The sequence below is a fragment of the Phacochoerus africanus genome, chromosome 15 (genome assembly GCF_016906955.1).
Source record: "Phacochoerus africanus isolate WHEZ1 chromosome 15, ROS_Pafr_v1, whole genome shotgun sequence".
Taxonomy (NCBI): Eukaryota; Metazoa; Chordata; class Mammalia; order Artiodactyla; family Suidae; genus Phacochoerus; species Phacochoerus africanus.
In genome coordinates, this window is record NC_062558.1 from 110437439 (window position 1) to 110454681 (window position 17243).

Sequence of the window (17243 nt, forward strand, 5' to 3'; positions counted from 1 at the left end):
TAGAAACAGCATTATTTTAAGGGATGTTCTTGGAAAAATTCTGAAATGATAGTTTTCATACTATCTAGAAATGGTCACTTAAAATTAACAAGAAATAAAAAAAAAAAAAAATTTAAGAGTTCAAGGATCAGAGACCAGAAAGTAAGAGTAGAAGTGTATTACTGTCCGATTAACTTTCAGGTCCAAGAGGCCGGAAAATTTGCTATATTCACATTTGAATAGATCAGTTCTAACAGATTCCAGCATCTCTAACATGGCAAATAAATGTAGAAGAGGTCAGAGATACCTGCAAAGTTTTTTTGTTTGTTTGTTTGTTTTTAATCTTTCCACTTAGTGTATATTTGAAATCTCCAATAACAAAATATTTTTAAAACAGAAAACTGGAAGAGAATTAACATAGAAGCCATTATCATTATAAGAATAACTAGTAGTCTTCATAGATCCATAAACTTCAGGTAAAAGTCCATTGTTGAGAGATGCTTTTTCGGCTATAATGGAAAAAATAAAAAATAAAATAAAAAGTTTTCTTTCTTAATTTTTTTAACACACATCCTACCAACCAAAGAGTTTTTTGAGTTTCAGTTTCTATTTATTTATGGAAATGATATATATTTTTTTGTTTTTCAATTATAACATTATAATACTGAATATACTTTGTCAGACTACTCATATGACATGACTACACATATGATAAAATGTGTAAAATGCCCCAGGGGTTCCCTCAAACTACCAAGAATCAGTAATTAAGTGTTCATAAAGGAGACAAAGATATGAGGGCCCAGGGTGGTTAAGCGATTTAAGCAAAAAACTTGAGAAATCTAGTTAGTACCAGATATGGGATTGGAATCCAAGGCTCTCAGATCTTTTAGTTATGCGATGTTACTTCGTACACTTGATTATGTTTCTTCTTACTCATGACCTTGGTTTTGATGTTCATGATTAGATAAAAAGGAGCCTGAAAATACAGAACAAGTCTTTATGTGAGTATGCTGAGTTCACATCTCTTGTGTATATTTTTTCTTTGCTGTTTAGGAAACCCATAGCATCTGCTGGAAATACCTTTGGAATAATGGATGTACAATTTAAACATCTTAATCCTTAAGGAAAAATTTTTCAATAAAATCTGGAAAATCAAAAAGCTACTGAAACTCATCCAAGCAAGGAAAAACAAATTAAAATAAACAAATAAATAAGTAAAGGCTTCCCTAAGGCAGCTGTGAACTGCTATAACGGCACCTTGTTTTCAGTGGCAGGGTTCACACTGATGAATGCAGGAGATGAATTCAATAATATCCTGTACAAGTCACAGAATATGTATCTGCAGATGCAAAATAATCTCAGAGAAGTTCCAAGCACGTATAAAGTACAGAAGAAGAATACTGATGGCTGAAGGTAGTCCAAGCATATCCTTTACAGTCTGGCACATTCATCTCTTCCATTCACCATCCACCTTCAGATTCAATAATAACATTTGACAGGAAACTCCAAATTATTAAAAGTTTCCCAGAGCTATGCAGACGCTATATTAAGAGTGTAATCTAAGCCCCCTTGCCTTTCAGTCAGGGATGGGTTATACTGTGGCCCCAAATGCACGTAGTAACTCTTTAATTCTAATCATAATAGCAGCTACCATTTATTGAAAACTTGTTATGTGTCAGGCATTTATTGAGTGCTTCATATTATCTCATTCAATAAGAACCCTAGGAGGCAGTTACTATTGTCCTCCTTTAGTAGCTAAGGGAATTATGGCTAAGAAAGGTTACACAGCTAATAAATGACTGATCTGGAATTGAATTCAAATTTGCCTAAACTCTAAAGCCAGTGGTTTTAACCACTACTCTAGGCATGGCTATTAGATTTCATTTTACATGCCAATCTGCTTGGATTGGGAATACATTCCTGGATTTTTAGGCAAGGTATAACCTCAGTGGGAAAGAAACTGTGATCATTTATTGATGTCTGCTATGAGGAGGGAGTGAAAAGTGATAGCGTATCAGGTATTTGCCAACTCTGCCCTTGGTAATGCTTCCTCTATGAAGTATTAATCTCTCTCTATATGACATGTGATCTACTCTGTAGACAAGCTTATGTCATGTCCATGTGACCATATTTTGCCAGACTGATATCAGAACACTTTTGTCAACTTAACAGAATTTCTTTAACTAGTACTGTATTAGAATATCCAGCCTGTATGGTCCCTATTATTTGTGGGAAACGGGCACCAGCCTTGATTTTTCATAAGAATTTGATGACTCAATTGGGTAGGAGAATAGTAAGATCCAGCACATTAATTTTAAAAATGTTAACAAACTTTTTATGCACTGGCTAGATGTTTTCAGTGCATATCATGCATAAAATAACTAAAGTGAAAAAAAATAGTGTTACGATTAAGACTAAGAAGAAGCAGATTTGTCCACTGTCAAATTAATTCAGGACCTGAGACTAAAACAGAAAACTGACTTAGCAGGAGGAGAGTACAGGTATTAAAAATTAAGGCCAGGGAGTTCACACCATGGTGCAGCAGAAACAAACCCTACTAGGAACCATGAGGTTGCCGGTTCAATTCCTGGCTTCGCTCAGTGCGTTAAGAATCTGGAGTTGCCATGAGCCGTGGTGTAAGTCACAGACGCAGCTCGGATCCTGTGTTGCTGTAGCTGTGGTGCATGCGGGGAGCTACAGCTCCAGTTAGACCCCTAGCTGAGAACCTCCATATGCCACAGTTGCGGCTCTAAAAAAAAGGCAAAAACCAAACAAACAAAAACCCTTAAGGCCAAAAAGCAGCAAGCTTAGAGAAAAAGACAATTGGATCAAAGTTTGGAACTCCTAAAAGCCATGAATTATTTATCTATTCTTTATCTGGTAATTTTTATCCCTGAACCAAAACCCAAGAGTGGAAGTTAGTCCTGTGAATGCAAGGCATAAAACATACATTTACATTTCAGAGGGTATGGAAATGGGTGAGAGTGTCCAGGTCTGGAGACAATGGCAGAGAAGTCAGGCTGTCATTGTTCCTTTAATTCCAAACATTGCTTTAGCTGTAACACAGTCTCACCTGCTAAACTCAACCAAGATGAGAAAATACCAAAAGCACTGAAGACTCTTCCTCTATTATCTCCCTTTTCTCTTAATTCTGTGTTTCCTCTGTCCTTCCTCTTGCTGCCTTTCCCTCCCCTCTTTACTCTTTACATTGTTGAGGGCCTACTATATTTCAAGGACTCTTTGAGTTTACAGAATCAGATTCAGGTGTTGCCACTGTAAGGCCCACAGTCCAGTGGGAAGAAAAAAAGTAATCCATTATAACTACATAGGACTTTGCAAAGCACTTTCTCACATAGGGCAGGGAATTACTCTCCCTTTTACAAATGAAGAAGCTAATGTCCAATGAGGTAAAGTGAATTGTCTAATATCAATCCTCTAGTACAGAACATGGGTACTCGAGAGAGACAGAGAAGGAAAGGATGAGTGAGAAGAAAGTTAAGGATACCCTCTTTCTCTCCCAGTTATTATTTACCATAAGCTGCATAATTAATGCACACATACTTTGATGTATATGTATAAAACACATACATATATGCACAGCTCTGTGTAAAGGATAACACTGAGTATATGCAAAAGTACTCTATACCTTGCGAAAGTGTGAGTCAGCACCATTATTACACAGAATCAGAGTAAATAAACAAAAGAAAAAGCAAAGATTAGAAATATCTGGGAACCACTTGTATGCATGCAAAAGATAATACATTCAAGAAATCTAGCTGGGCTGAAGAAGACCAAAAAAAGAAAAAATCAAATAAACAAATATAACTTTACCAATATAGGAAAGTAGTGGACACATCACCAGGAAGTTATGGAACAGATTACCCAAAGGATTTAGAAGTAAAAGTCAAAGCTTGAACATAACCACAAATCTTCTTTAGGGAAAGGAAAGGTGAGAACTAGAAAAGTGGGAAGACTCATTCTTCTTTATCAATATATAGATAAACATAAAAAAGTGATAATTAGCAATAAGTTAGCCTTATTTTAAAAGTTAAACCAGGAGTTCCCGTCGTGGTGCAGTGGTTAATGAATCCGACTAGGAACCATGAGGTTGTGGGTTCGATCCCTGCCCTTGCTCAGTGGGTTAACCATCCGGCATTGCCGTGAGCTGAGGTGTAGGTTGCAGACGCGGCTCGGATCCCGCGTTGCTGTGGCTCTGGCGTAGGCCGGTGGCTACAGCTCCGATTAGACCCCTGGCCTGGGAACCTCCATATGCTGCAGGAGCAGCCCAAGAAATGGCAAAAAGACAAAAAAAAAAAAGGTGAAACTAAAGAAATGTGAATTTAAAGTACCTGTTATTTTTATATGAAGAAATAATTCATATATATCAAGGATATCACTTTTGTATGAAGGGCTAGTTTTATTCAAGCTAATGATGGAGAAGTTTCCTGATAGAAAACACCTCTCTGTACCACACAAATCATCGCATATGAAATGAATTGGCACATTTCATGTGTATTTGGCATTGTTTAACAGATGACCTTATATAAATGAGAAATATAGCTTAGAAGTCACGAGGAAATGATTAATAAAAATAGGTTCTATCAACTTTAGAAGTAACCACCTGAAACAAACTGGTAGACTCTTTACTTACAGAGATCTAGTTATCGTGCTAAATGAGTTAGAATTATTTCTTGAATCTTCATAACAAGCCTGCAAAACGGACATTAGTACTATCTTGGTGAGAAATCTCAGAGAGGTTGAATAACTGTCCTCGCTAAAACCGGGTAGAAACTGCTTTTCCCTTATGTTGTCTTTCAAGAGAACTGGGAGAAATGGATGTTTAATTAGCAGGTGAACCAGAAAGGGAGACTGGAAATGACTCTAAAACTTAGGATTTATTATGAATTCATGTCAAACTGAGTTGGCCATCTGACTAAAACTGAATCTAAAACTAACACAGTCTGCATTTTGAAATTGTTCTGCACGGTAATAACATGACTAAAACAGCCAAGCATATGTATTGAGTAGAGGTAAATTTGGAAAAGAGGAGGTATCTCAGGAGAGATATCCAGGTGATCTGGGGCTTATACAATCTTTGAAAGTAAAACCCCCAAAAGGTCTTGATGAGAGAGGCAGACTGAATAGAAGGGAGCCTTAATTGTAGTGAAACTGTGGTTGCTGCTATTTCTCTGGAATGTCTCATTTCCTCCCCACCCCCACCTTCATTTCCTCCTGCTCTCAATGGTACACAAGCTTTTACAAAGTGAAATGGCTTTATATTTTTGTTTTGCACAAAGCCAGGAAGGTACTCCTCAAGAAAGTATGTTTCATAACCAACTCGTGCCTCTCATGTAATCTCTGCCCAGATTCTTTTTCTCTTCCTCTTTCTGAGAAGAGCAAGTGTTTATCATACAGAAGAACAATTTCTCTATAGTTTCTCCCTTTTCACCACTTGGGTCTTATTTCCCAGATTCCTTCACATTTTGAGGGGTTCTTTCTTTAAAATTTTCTCTAGTCCTACACTCACCTCCCTTAAAACTTTGCTAGAATGCTGGCTTCTTGAGGTTATTATGACAAAAAGTAAACTCGTTCTTATTTTAAGCTCACTTCTACCTCCAAGAAAGTTTCTATATGGGATCAAACCAATTATTTCTGGAGTCCTTTTCTCTACAACCAAGTGTCCTAAGAAATCAAAATCACCCAGAATTACCTAAACAAAGCCAAGTTGGTAATGCTTCTTCCTCACCTTGCCTCCTAAGAGAGTTGGGAGAAATAGATGCTATAATTAGGAGGCACACCAGAAAGGTAGAAAACAATCTAAAAGTTCATAGGGTTTATGAATTCACCAAGTCAGCAGGACTGTTCAGTTATAGTAGTCACCACTTTCATTTACATTCAAAAAACAAGTTTCTTTAGATGAAGATTTCACAAGCCTTATAACACTACATCTTTTCTAACAACCTACAAATTGAAGGAAGAAACTGAAGAAATTGGGAAAACCTGATGAGCTTTTTCTACCCACTTGCCACTAGAGAGCTGCTGACTTCCTTGAACAAAAGCTGAGGTTTCCTATATGCATATAACATTCGTTGGATCATTTATTTATTTGTTTACGCAGCTCTAAGTCCTCTGTAAGGCTATATGTTGTCTGGATGAGCTCCAAAACAACAGTTTTAAAATGTAAATTAAATACAAATGGCAAAAGCCACATATCTAAATAGTTACAAATAAAAGTCACAGAAACATTTTCATAAATAACCTTGTCATTTATTTTCTTTGAGAAATTCTTATAAAATAGGCAATTTATGGAAGGCCAAACCATTTTATTCCCACAGCTAAGTGAGGAGGAACAAAAAAAAAATTTCCCCTAAAAGTTCTGAGCATTTCTGGAGGGTTTTAAAAGAAAACACAGCACAGGGAAATGTGTGCGACTGGGTCACTTTACTGTACAACAGAAAATAAAGAAACATTGTAAATCAACTATAATAAAAGAAAAGAAAATGAAAATACAAACAAAGGGGAGATACTTCCCCTCTTATGTTTGTCATAAAGTCAAATGAAGCATTGAGGCAATTTATTCCATTCCTTTCCTGAGAGGCAAGGTGCTTCAGCAAAGCTCCCCATGATTGGAGTTCCAATCCAAGTTTTGCCAGGTAATGTTACTGCCTTTGATACTGACAGTAGACAGAAAGAAAAACTGAGCCTCCTATCCTTTTCTTTTTCTCATTCTTTTTTTTTTTCTCATCTTTGTATCACCTCTCCTTCCATTTCTTTTCCTTTCCACATATATCATTAGGAAAATGTTTTGGCATAGTGAGGTGGTGTGCTTACAGTAAAATGGCCAAAAAAAACTAAAAGGGGCATTTTCCCCATGAACTCTACGTACCCATAGTAATCTCTTCCCTAGAATCAACTAGTCAATACATTTGGAACTTTAATATAGATATGAAAGAATCCTAACAAAAAATAGAGAAGTTTGCAGCAGGTTATGGACATGGCTGAAAATAAATAAATAAACAAACAAACAAACTTCTGATGCTAAGCCAGAGGAGAGAGTCTAATTTTACTGGTTAATAACTACATGACTTTGGGCCACTCCTATATCTGCTCTTAGCTTCAGATACTGTATCTATAAAATGGAACTAAAGGTCCTACTTCACACATGAGATATGTGAAACTGTTTTGTAGACTGTAAAGTGCTAGACAAGTGAAAGAGGATGTTATTATTATCCTTTTCATCTTCTCTCTGGTCTTTTCTCTAGTTCTAAGTAGGCTAATAAGAAAAATCAAGACAATAAGTAAGACGTGCGTCTCAATAATTTTAAACTATACTAAAAAAAGCAATCTGGAATAATATATATAACAAGAAAAAGTTGCCTCTTCTTTTACTCTGGGAACTGAAGATGTTAAAGGCAATAAGAATTAAAAGTGAAGGTTTCTTGAATGTCCTCTGCTCTTTCTCTTATATTGCACATTTCATGCACATTTTGGATCATGACTATTTTATGACTTGATGATTCTTTTATGAGGAATGGTTTACTGTGTAATCAAGCAGAGAGGGAATTGTCTCAAGGTTCACTTACAAGAAATTCAATTATGCTAAATGTACTGCTCACACAGAGAGCATGCTAGGATAAATATGAATAGTAAATATAACTGCTACCCTCAAGGAGCAGAAATTCTAGTAGGGAGAAAAGAGAAGGATATGCATGTAAGGAGCATACTGGAAAATACATGAAAACCAGGATCCATGAGCACTAAAGAGGGAGGGACAGTTACTAGTAGTGAGGGGCAAGAAACACCAAGCTTTCTGTCTTTGTAGGTTAATTTTTATAAAGAGTTATTCTAAACCACCGAGACTCCTTATATATAATATATACCTATAATAGCCAAAGGTAACAAAAGGAGAGAAATTAATCTATTCTGTATCTTTTAAAAATTCTAGTGTTTACTCACTGGACTTTTGATAACTTCTTAGAATACAGAAAGCTTCACTCTACCCTAATAATAGGAAAAAGCCAGATAATCTACAAAATTATTTCTTGCACCAATCAGAGACAGTTAAAAACATCTCAGGTAGCCAACTATCCTGAATTCTAAGGAAAGATATGCACTTCCAAGGAGAGATGGGATGACTGCACTTGCTTACCTGGGACAGAGCGTGAGAGCAGCAGATGCCAAACACCACATATAAGCTGGTAAGAAGAACACGGAAAGCTCAGAAAAATTGCAAAATTCAGAGTGTGGGCTAACATAAGAGTATAGAGTTTTGCAATCATTCGCAAGGTCTTCTTTCTGGATTTCACTGGGTAATTGCGATGTCTTCTCTCTAGATTTCATTGGGCAGGCATAAAAATGATTAGACAGGGTGGCAGGGAAGGCAGGGGAGGAGATCTGGAAGAGCTTTCCCTGGTGGTTCGGGTCTAGAAAGGGTGAGAGGAGTAAGGAGAATAACAGTCACTCCAGGAAAGGCACAAAGCCCTGTCCAGGTCTCCCTCCTCTATTATATCTAAGGTTGGAAAGGTCTAAGCTGCTAGGGGCTTGAAAGCATACCCGACCCCTCTTACATCACAGTTGAAAACCTACTGCAATTGAGGAACAGGAAAAGAAAAAACCCACTATTCTTTTGAGTGAGGCAGGAAACAGTCCTGAGCTCTGACCAGTAAAGATTTTCTATCACCCAGGATAAGGCAGAACCACTAATGAGAAAGCTCTACCCTTGATACCCAGGGAGATACTGCTTATTTATTGCCTGAACCAAAACAACAGAAAATGAATCCCCTGTCCCTTGCCTTTCCTAACTAAACTAGCAAGCATACGGCCATCCCAATGTAGCTGTCCACTGTCTCCAATAAAAATCCAAATCATTGTAACAGGCACTTTAGTATTATTCCCACAGGAGAACCCTTGCTACTCAAGGAAGCCTGTGATCAGCTGCAGTCTGGCTAAGACTCAGTGACCCAGTGAGTAGCCTAGCTTTTCTGCAGTGTAGATAATGCCTCCTTCTTTTCTCTATTACCTCCTCACACTCACTTTTTCCTAGGCTGACCCTTATTTCCAAGTCCATGTCCTAAACACAAAATGTTATAATTAGTAGAGTCACTCAGAGATATCATCTCTCAGGAGATATCAGAAAGAATATATGCGGTCAGCTCCCTTTTTGGAATTGGGCTAATTCGTCCTCTTACTCTTGGACCTTCTATTCCCCTAATTACACTTATCAACCTTCACTGTTTATTCCAGGACCATGTGTTATAATTACAGTCCCCTTTGAGTACCTTGCTTACACAGGTAGAGAGGATTTCGTGTCTGTATTTTGTAGCCAGATATACATTTAGTAAAAGAAATAAAACATGCTCATGTTTGTATAAGCCAGAAAAATAGTTCATACAATGTGAAAGCAATTCAGCTCTTCCATTATTAGTCAGAGTAGGAACTGAATGATCTTTCAGAGCAAAAAATACCTCTTTATGGTTGAAAACACTGAATGACATATTTTCAGGTCATTCTCCAAAGTATATTAATATAAGTACAATATTTACAACATAAAAATGGGGTTTTGAAATACAGACTGGTACAAACACACACACACACACGCACACACACAATGCACACCCTGAATTTAGTTTCAAAGATATTTTTAAAAAGCACAGTGTAGGGAGTTCCTGTTGTGGCTCAGTGGGTTACAAACCCAACTAGTATCCATGAGGATGTGGGTTCAATCCCTGGCCTCGCTCAGTGGATTAATATTTGGCGTTGCCATGAGCTATAGTATAGGTAGGTAGGTCACTGACATGCCTTCGGTCCCACATTGCTGTGGCTGTGGCGTAGGCCAGCAGCTGCAGCTTCAATTTGACCCCAGCCTGGGAACTTCCATATGCCACAGGTGCAGCCCTAAAAAGCAAAAAAAGAAAAAAAAAAGTACAGTATAGATCTCAAAGTAATTGTCCTACACTAGAAAGAATTATATTAATGATCAGAAGCAAAGATGAGAATTAAATGTATATGACTTATAGTAAAGAAGTATTAATAATGGAGTTACCCAGGAACCTAATCTAAGTCAGTTTTATTTAGCATTTTTAATGCATAATCTGAATCAGGGAATGCAGAGTAGAAACTTTGAGGAATAAAATTTTCTAGATTGTAAGATGTCACAGAGATGAGGAGAAAATGTAATGTAATGTGATCTCACCACAAAACACTGTGAGTAGAAAAAAGCGGAGACTGAACTACTTGAGAAAGAATTTTTTAAAAGGAAAACACTAGTCTTAGAGGCAAAAAATAATAGCTATCAAATAATAATCATAGTTATGAGGTATCACACATCATCTCATTCAATCCTTAACAATCTTTCAAAAGAACTACTCTTTCTATTTTATCGACAAGCTGAGACTCAAAAAGCTTAAGTAGTTTGCCCAATATTACAACAATGGTTGTTGAATGCCTACATGAATGAATCCATCTTAAATCATTAGCACCTTGACCTCTGGAAGTTGAAATTTAGTTTACACAAGGGTCGACCCAGAAACTGTAAAATCTGCCACTCTTAACTTAATTACCTGAAATAGGGCAAGTATTGGCAATTAGTAGCCAGGTAAAAACAAACAACAAACAATAATAACAACAACAAAACCCTGAGGAATATTAAACTTTGATTCCTTGGCAACTTTAAAGATCTGTGATCTTTTAGAAAAATCAATAGAAAACCAAATTTGACAATAAGAATTTCTTTCATACTTTTGGTAGGTTGACTTCTATGGTCTTGAAGCTACAAGCTTTATTAACAAATAGGCAGGAAGTTATAGAAAACTAAGTTTGGAGAAGGAATAGTGGTCCATATCAGAGACTAAGCTGGATGAAAACTGGTGAAAAAACCTCTTTGGAATTGTGTAAAAGGATGCCAAAATCAACATTACTAGTAAGAGTGAGTTGGCATTACAATATTTGTAAGGGGAACAAATTTCTGAGAAATCTGTGTTCATGATAATGTGCTTGTGAATAAAATCAACAAGAAAGGGCTGCTAAAAGAACTCAGAGGTTACATAAGCCCCTACCTTACCAAAAGGTTGTATTACAAAAGTCTGTTTCAAAGTCAGTTGTTTAGAATGCAGAATTCATTTCACCAAGGGAACAATATTCCAAATCTGGATCAGCACTATGGTTTGCAACCCAAATACAGCCCGCCACCTTTTTTTTTTTTTTGTATGACCCACAAACCGAAAGTGATTTTTTCATTTTTATTTATTTTTTTTCTTTTTTGGCTGTCTTGTGGCATATGGAGTTCCCAGGCCAGGGATCAAATCTGACCTGCAGTTGTGACTTATGCCACAGCTGTGGCAACACCAGATCCATCAACCCACTGTGCTGGCCTGGGGATCAAATCTGTGTCCTAGCATTGTAGAGATGCATCAATCCCATTGTGCCACAGTGGGAACTCCAATTTTTTCATTTTTAAATGGTTGGAAAAAATTAAAAGTTGACTAAATTTCATGACACATGAAAATTACATGAAATTCAAATTTCAGTGTCCATCAAGTTTTATTGGAATACAGCCACACTCATTTATGTATTGTCTATGGCTGCTTCATTTAACAGCAGAGTGTGACAAAGGCCATATGGCTCACAAAGACTAAAACACATGCACACACACACTATCTGGCCCTCAACAGTAAAAATTTGCTGGTTTCATTACAAATGATTAGTGCATTCCAGATTCCCTGGGAAAAAAAGTGTTATCACTTAATGTAGTTGTGCTGTGGTATTAATACCATCCCCAAGTCTAAGCTTTGAGCTCTTCTGAGAACTCTGGTGACATTCCAGCTATGGAAGCACTGAATATCAGAGTAAATTTTTAGAGTCATACTTTGCTACCTTTACTTATGCTGTTCAGTCAACTTGGAGTACCTTTCCCCTCAAAATAGAATAGTTAACATATATGAGTTCATTAAACTGAGCATTATCTATATGTTTTGAGAATTTATCTGCATTGCTTTATTTAATCCTCACAACAAATCAAGGAAATAGTTACTATTAATATGCCCATTTACATATTAGGAAATAGAGACCAAGAGAAGGTAAATAACTTGCTCTAAGTAACAGCTCTATTAAGTACTACAGGCAGGATATAAAACTTCACAATCTAGCACAATCTCAGATATTACGCTATAATTCACTATGAAGCTATATTCCAATTTTTAACTTTTGAAAACGCTTTCAACTACTAAGACTTACTTCAAATGCCAGCTTCTTCCTGAAGCCTTTCTCCTAGATTCCCTATGCCCACAGTTCAAAATAATTTCATTAATCACTTTATCAGCCCTCTTGATATCTATAAAAACATGCAGTTCATTTTACATGGTATTCTAATTTTTATGACCCCACCATGCCCTCACAGCTACGTTCACTAACAAAGTTTGGATTTTAGGCTCACTGAGGGCAGGAACTGCACAGTTCACTATATCATATATGGCAGGTGCTTCAAAAATATATTCTGACTGAGTGGATAAATGCAGAAGCAGCTGGCTTCTGTTATTAAACCATTTTAACGAAGAAATTCCTCAGCTGGTAAAGATATTAAAATATCCTCATTATGAAAGGTAGGAAGCTTGGTTTCATTTGCTTTTCAAAGTGAGTCTTAATCAAGACCCTCTTCTCTGACCCACATAACCATCTGAAGCAAACCTTAAAGAGAGCCAAATATGGGGCGTGAGGAAGCTATTTTCTTCATATATGATCTGGCCAGAGAAACAGAATTCCCCCGAATCATCTCTCTTTAGGGTTTAGTCAGTGCTCTTCCAATGTTTTTTATTCACTGAACATTTTATTTAATGAAATCCTACATGGAAGTCCAAATTACAAAACAGATGAAACTAAATCTTTCATGATTGAAGCTGTTGAATTTAGAGAGACAGGGGAGGGAGGACTCTAGAATCCCTCAGCTCCAAAGGACTGCTGGAATACCACCACAAAACATCTAGGACACAAGAGGATAATGTGGCTTTGGAAACCATATTGAAATAAATGTTAACTCACTTATGAACTTTCACTCATTACTATACTATTTTATTACTTACTAGATCATCAGTTATAACTATAATAAGATAGGGCCTTGAAGCAATCAGTATACAATATATGCTTGCTGAACAATGTGAAAGCAAATTTTGATAGATATGAGATCAAGAAAAGGATCTTCAGGAATCAGGAGAGAATAGACATGAGAGGGTAGCCATATCAGATGGTCACTGGACAACTGAAAGATAATGACCCTGGCACTATCAAGAGGGGGATACAGAAAAAAAAAAGCCTCAGAGGGCCACATTTTAACACTGCAGCAGGCTGATCCTAGTGCCACCAATGGTAAGGAATGTGGCCATTGTTACTTATGACTCCAGGATGTTTCATGATTTAAAAATCCCTTAGAGGGATTGAACCTTTGAAATAGAGGCTTTCTAGTATTCATGGGAATAATGAGTTGTCCAGTATGATATCAAGGTGAAAATCCTTGCTTCAACTGAAAGAAAATAGATGTCCCTAATTAAATACTGGTTAATGTTCCTAATTAAATATTGGTTAACAGACATATCAAGAAATGAATTCATAATAGGGGGACTGGCTGGACTACAGCAGAGGCTCAGATAGACACCCATTGTGTGGAACTAGGTGCTATCTTGAATTCTGGAACCAGAGCTTCAAGGATAGTGGACATTAGGCCTCTAGACATGAGAGACCAAGAAAAGAGGTAGTAACCTTCCAGAGAGAGAAAAATAGAGAGGGAGAGAACTGAAGGCCTTTATCAATGGTCTTCAAATTGGTAAGACCTGAAGGTCTCACACATTCCAAATGTCAATTCTTAGAAATTTAGAAAGACCTCTAGTTTGGGGTTCAGAAAATTTGCTTTGAAGTCCTGGCACTTCCACTTATTAGAACTATGCTTATTATTTAACTTTCTTGATCTGACCAGTGAAACTAAATATATCTGTCCTATTTTATGGTGTTGCTGAACTCATATTAAATTGTTTAGCATCAGTAAATTGATGATAAATTTCAAAATATTTACCCCTTTAATGATACTATCAGATCACATTTAATATCTACAGTTATTCTCTCCTGTGCCTATGGGGAAATGATCATGGAATAATATGCTAGAATTGAGAAAACAGAGCAGAATCTCTACAAAAAATTTTGAAATAAAACATTTCTTTGTGTATGAAGTTTCAAAATAGTAGAGCAGACAAGAGACAACCACCAAGGAGGCCTGCCTGGACTAGGTTCTTGGCACCAGAGGTGGAAACAGTGCAGTTTACAAGGAGGAAGGAAAATATTTGATTCCCTCAAAAAAGAACCATGGGATAGCAGTTGAAAAGAGAAGGAAAAGAGGGTATCTATGTTGATTACTAATTCCAAAAAAAGGAAATGAGACCCAAGGCTTGGAAAAAAACATGAGAAAGAAAGTAACACAGAAGTTAATAGGATCTAAGAAAAGGAAATGCCCCAAATCGACATAACTTTTCTGAGATCTTCTCAGTATTTTAATGGCCAAGAAACAGGAATAGACCTGGAAAAAAATAAATAAAAATATATGATTGAGATACATTTTTTCACCAATTTAGGAAAACTTGCCCTGTCAGCTACCCGTATGTACATACACAGTTGCTGCTTCTTGGAGCGCCCTACTCACCTTGTCCAGTGCCCCTAAAAGGTGAGTAGAGGAAACCTACAGCCAGCTTCCACTCCTTCCATACTCTCCTGCTTCAAGTTTAAAAGGTGCTCATCTCAGGGTACTCAACTCTACATTTGGTAAGATAGCTCAGCAACCCTATGGGTGAAATTGTTCTTAAATGTTGGCCCTAAAAACTCTCTCATTTGTAATTGTGTTTACCAACCTTAGACCAAATATAAGGAGCTTTTTCTAATAGAAACATTTTCTTTTTTTTTTTTTGTCTTTTGTCTTTTTGTTGTTGTTGTTGCTATTTCTTGGGCCGCTCCCGCGGCATATGGAGGTTCCCAGGCTAGGGGTTGAATTGGAGCTGTAGCCACCGGCCTACGCCAGAGCCACAGCAACGCGGGATCCGAGCCGCGTCTGCAACCTACACCACAGCTCACGGCAACGCCGGATCGTTGACCCACTGAGCAAGGGCAGGGACCGAACCCGCAACCTCATGGTTCCTAGTCGGATTCGTTAACCACTACGCCACGACGGGAACTCCTAATAGAAACATTTTCAAATGAGGATAGCTGGATTTCTGTAAGTATCTATTAGTTAAGAAAATACATGATGAATAAAGTTAATATGAATTCAAAACTTTCAAATGAATTTCAGTTTTTATTTATCATCATAATGAATATATATTTGAGAAGTAAATATTATAATACTATATAAGAGAGTACATATATATGTACTATATAATAATATATATCTACATATGTTCTATATAATATATAAACTACATAATACATATATTATATATATAATTGAGAAGATATATATACTATACAAAAGATAAAATTTATTTAGCCTATAGGTAGGAATTAGTATATAAATGGATTCAAAGACTCCTTCTAATTCTGAGGTTCCCAGAAACCTTCAGCCCACATCTTGGGAACCACTGATTTATAACACTCTTCTTGCACAAAAAGTACATTCTGGGTTCTAAACAATCAATCAAACTAATTAATGATAATGGCTAAACATTAGATTATGGCAGTTATTCTCAACCTTTTTTTAAATTGGTCATCTCCCCAAGAGCCCTTCTACACGTTTATTTTTCTTAATCACTTTCCCTCTGCCATGCATATACCGTATGTCTGTTTTATTATAATAGCCCTTTGGAGGGGCAGAAACTATTCTAAGATCTAGATTTTTTTCCTACGCACTCCCCTAAGAACCAATTTTTTTACCAACTTGAGGGCTATACTTCCCCTACTGATATAAGTACTAAGGAATCATCTTATTTAAACCAACTAAGATGGGTATTATTATTATTTTTCCCATTTTCACAGATGAAGACAGTGACACTGAGAGAGGTTAAATTAACTTCAAGTTTTTCAGGCCCAATGAGCCCATATGAGAACAATATGAAAACACTTTACATGGCACATTTCCCAGGCCAGCCAATACGATACCCACAAATACAAGTTACACCTAAAGAATGACAGAAACTTCTGATGCAGAATCCATGGCTTTGACAGAATGACAGTGTCAAAGCCATGGATTCTACATCAGGAGAAGTTTCTATAGTGCCCTTCAATAGCTCAGTTGGTAGAGTGGAGGACTGTAGAAGTAAGAAGTTTCTGTATAAATGGCCAGGTCAAATTGGAGCTGCAGTTGCCAGCCTATGCCATATCTACAGCGGTGCCAGATCTGAGCCTCATCTGTGACCTACACCACAACTCACAGCAATGCCACACACTTAACCTACTGGGTGGGGCCAGGGATTGAAACTGCAACCTCATGGATACTAGTCAAGTTCGTTATTGCATAGCCACAATAGGAACTCCTCAAAGAATTTAAGAAATTAAGATCCTCAGGCCATATTCTTCTACAACATTTGAGGAAATATGACAGCAGGTTTTACACTGGGTAATTTTAGCAGGCAGTAATGATATCTAATTAGGTCAAGTTACCTTTTTTTGTTACCAGAACAGTTTGTGACTATTGTCACATATGCACAAAATGTTGATGTTGAAAAGGTTCTTAGAAGATAAGCTCAACTGAAGCCCAACAATAATAACCCTAGTTAGAAGAATAATTGAGTTGAATTACAAGGAGTTCCCGTCATGGCTCAGTGGTTAATGGATCCGACTAGGAACCATGAGGTTTCAGGTTTGATCCCTGGGATTGCTCAGTGGGTTAAGGATCCAGCATTGCCGTGGCTGTGTGTAGGATGGCAGCTACAGCTCCAATTGAACCCCTAGCCTGGGAACCTCCATATGCCACAGGTGCGGCCCTTGAATTACAGTTGAAAACTTATTCTTAAGAATTAATTTAATCTAAATGAACATAAAAAAATAAATTACGGATTTAAAAAACAGAGTGTATGCTGACTGATTCCTAAGATATTTTTAGGTTGGTAAGTCACTAAATGTAGTTTAAAGGAAAATGTGAGGGACTTCTGCTTCCAGCAAAAATTGTATAGCGCAATGATGAATTTTAAGACACTGGATCTCTGACAACAAAGGACAGTGAACTTTGAGAGATGCGAAACAAATAAGGTAGACACTTTAATTACCCATCTTTATGCCTTGAGAGAGTTTATAGGCCACAG

General features: G+C 37.0%; 1 protein-coding gene and 1 long non-coding RNA gene across 5 annotated transcripts in view; both read right to left on the bottom strand.

The window, feature by feature from the left end:
- Positions 1-17243, bottom strand: part of HPSE2 (heparanase 2 (inactive)) — a 726022-nt gene that overhangs the window by 375012 nt on the left and 333767 nt on the right. The window lies entirely within an intron of this gene.
- On the bottom strand, positions 282-8437 carry LOC125115989 (uncharacterized). Its single transcript, XR_007132223.1, has 3 exons — positions 8129-8437; positions 830-955; positions 282-488 (listed from the first exon to the last, which is right to left on the bottom strand). It is a non-coding gene; the product is annotated as an uncharacterized LOC125115989 (long non-coding RNA).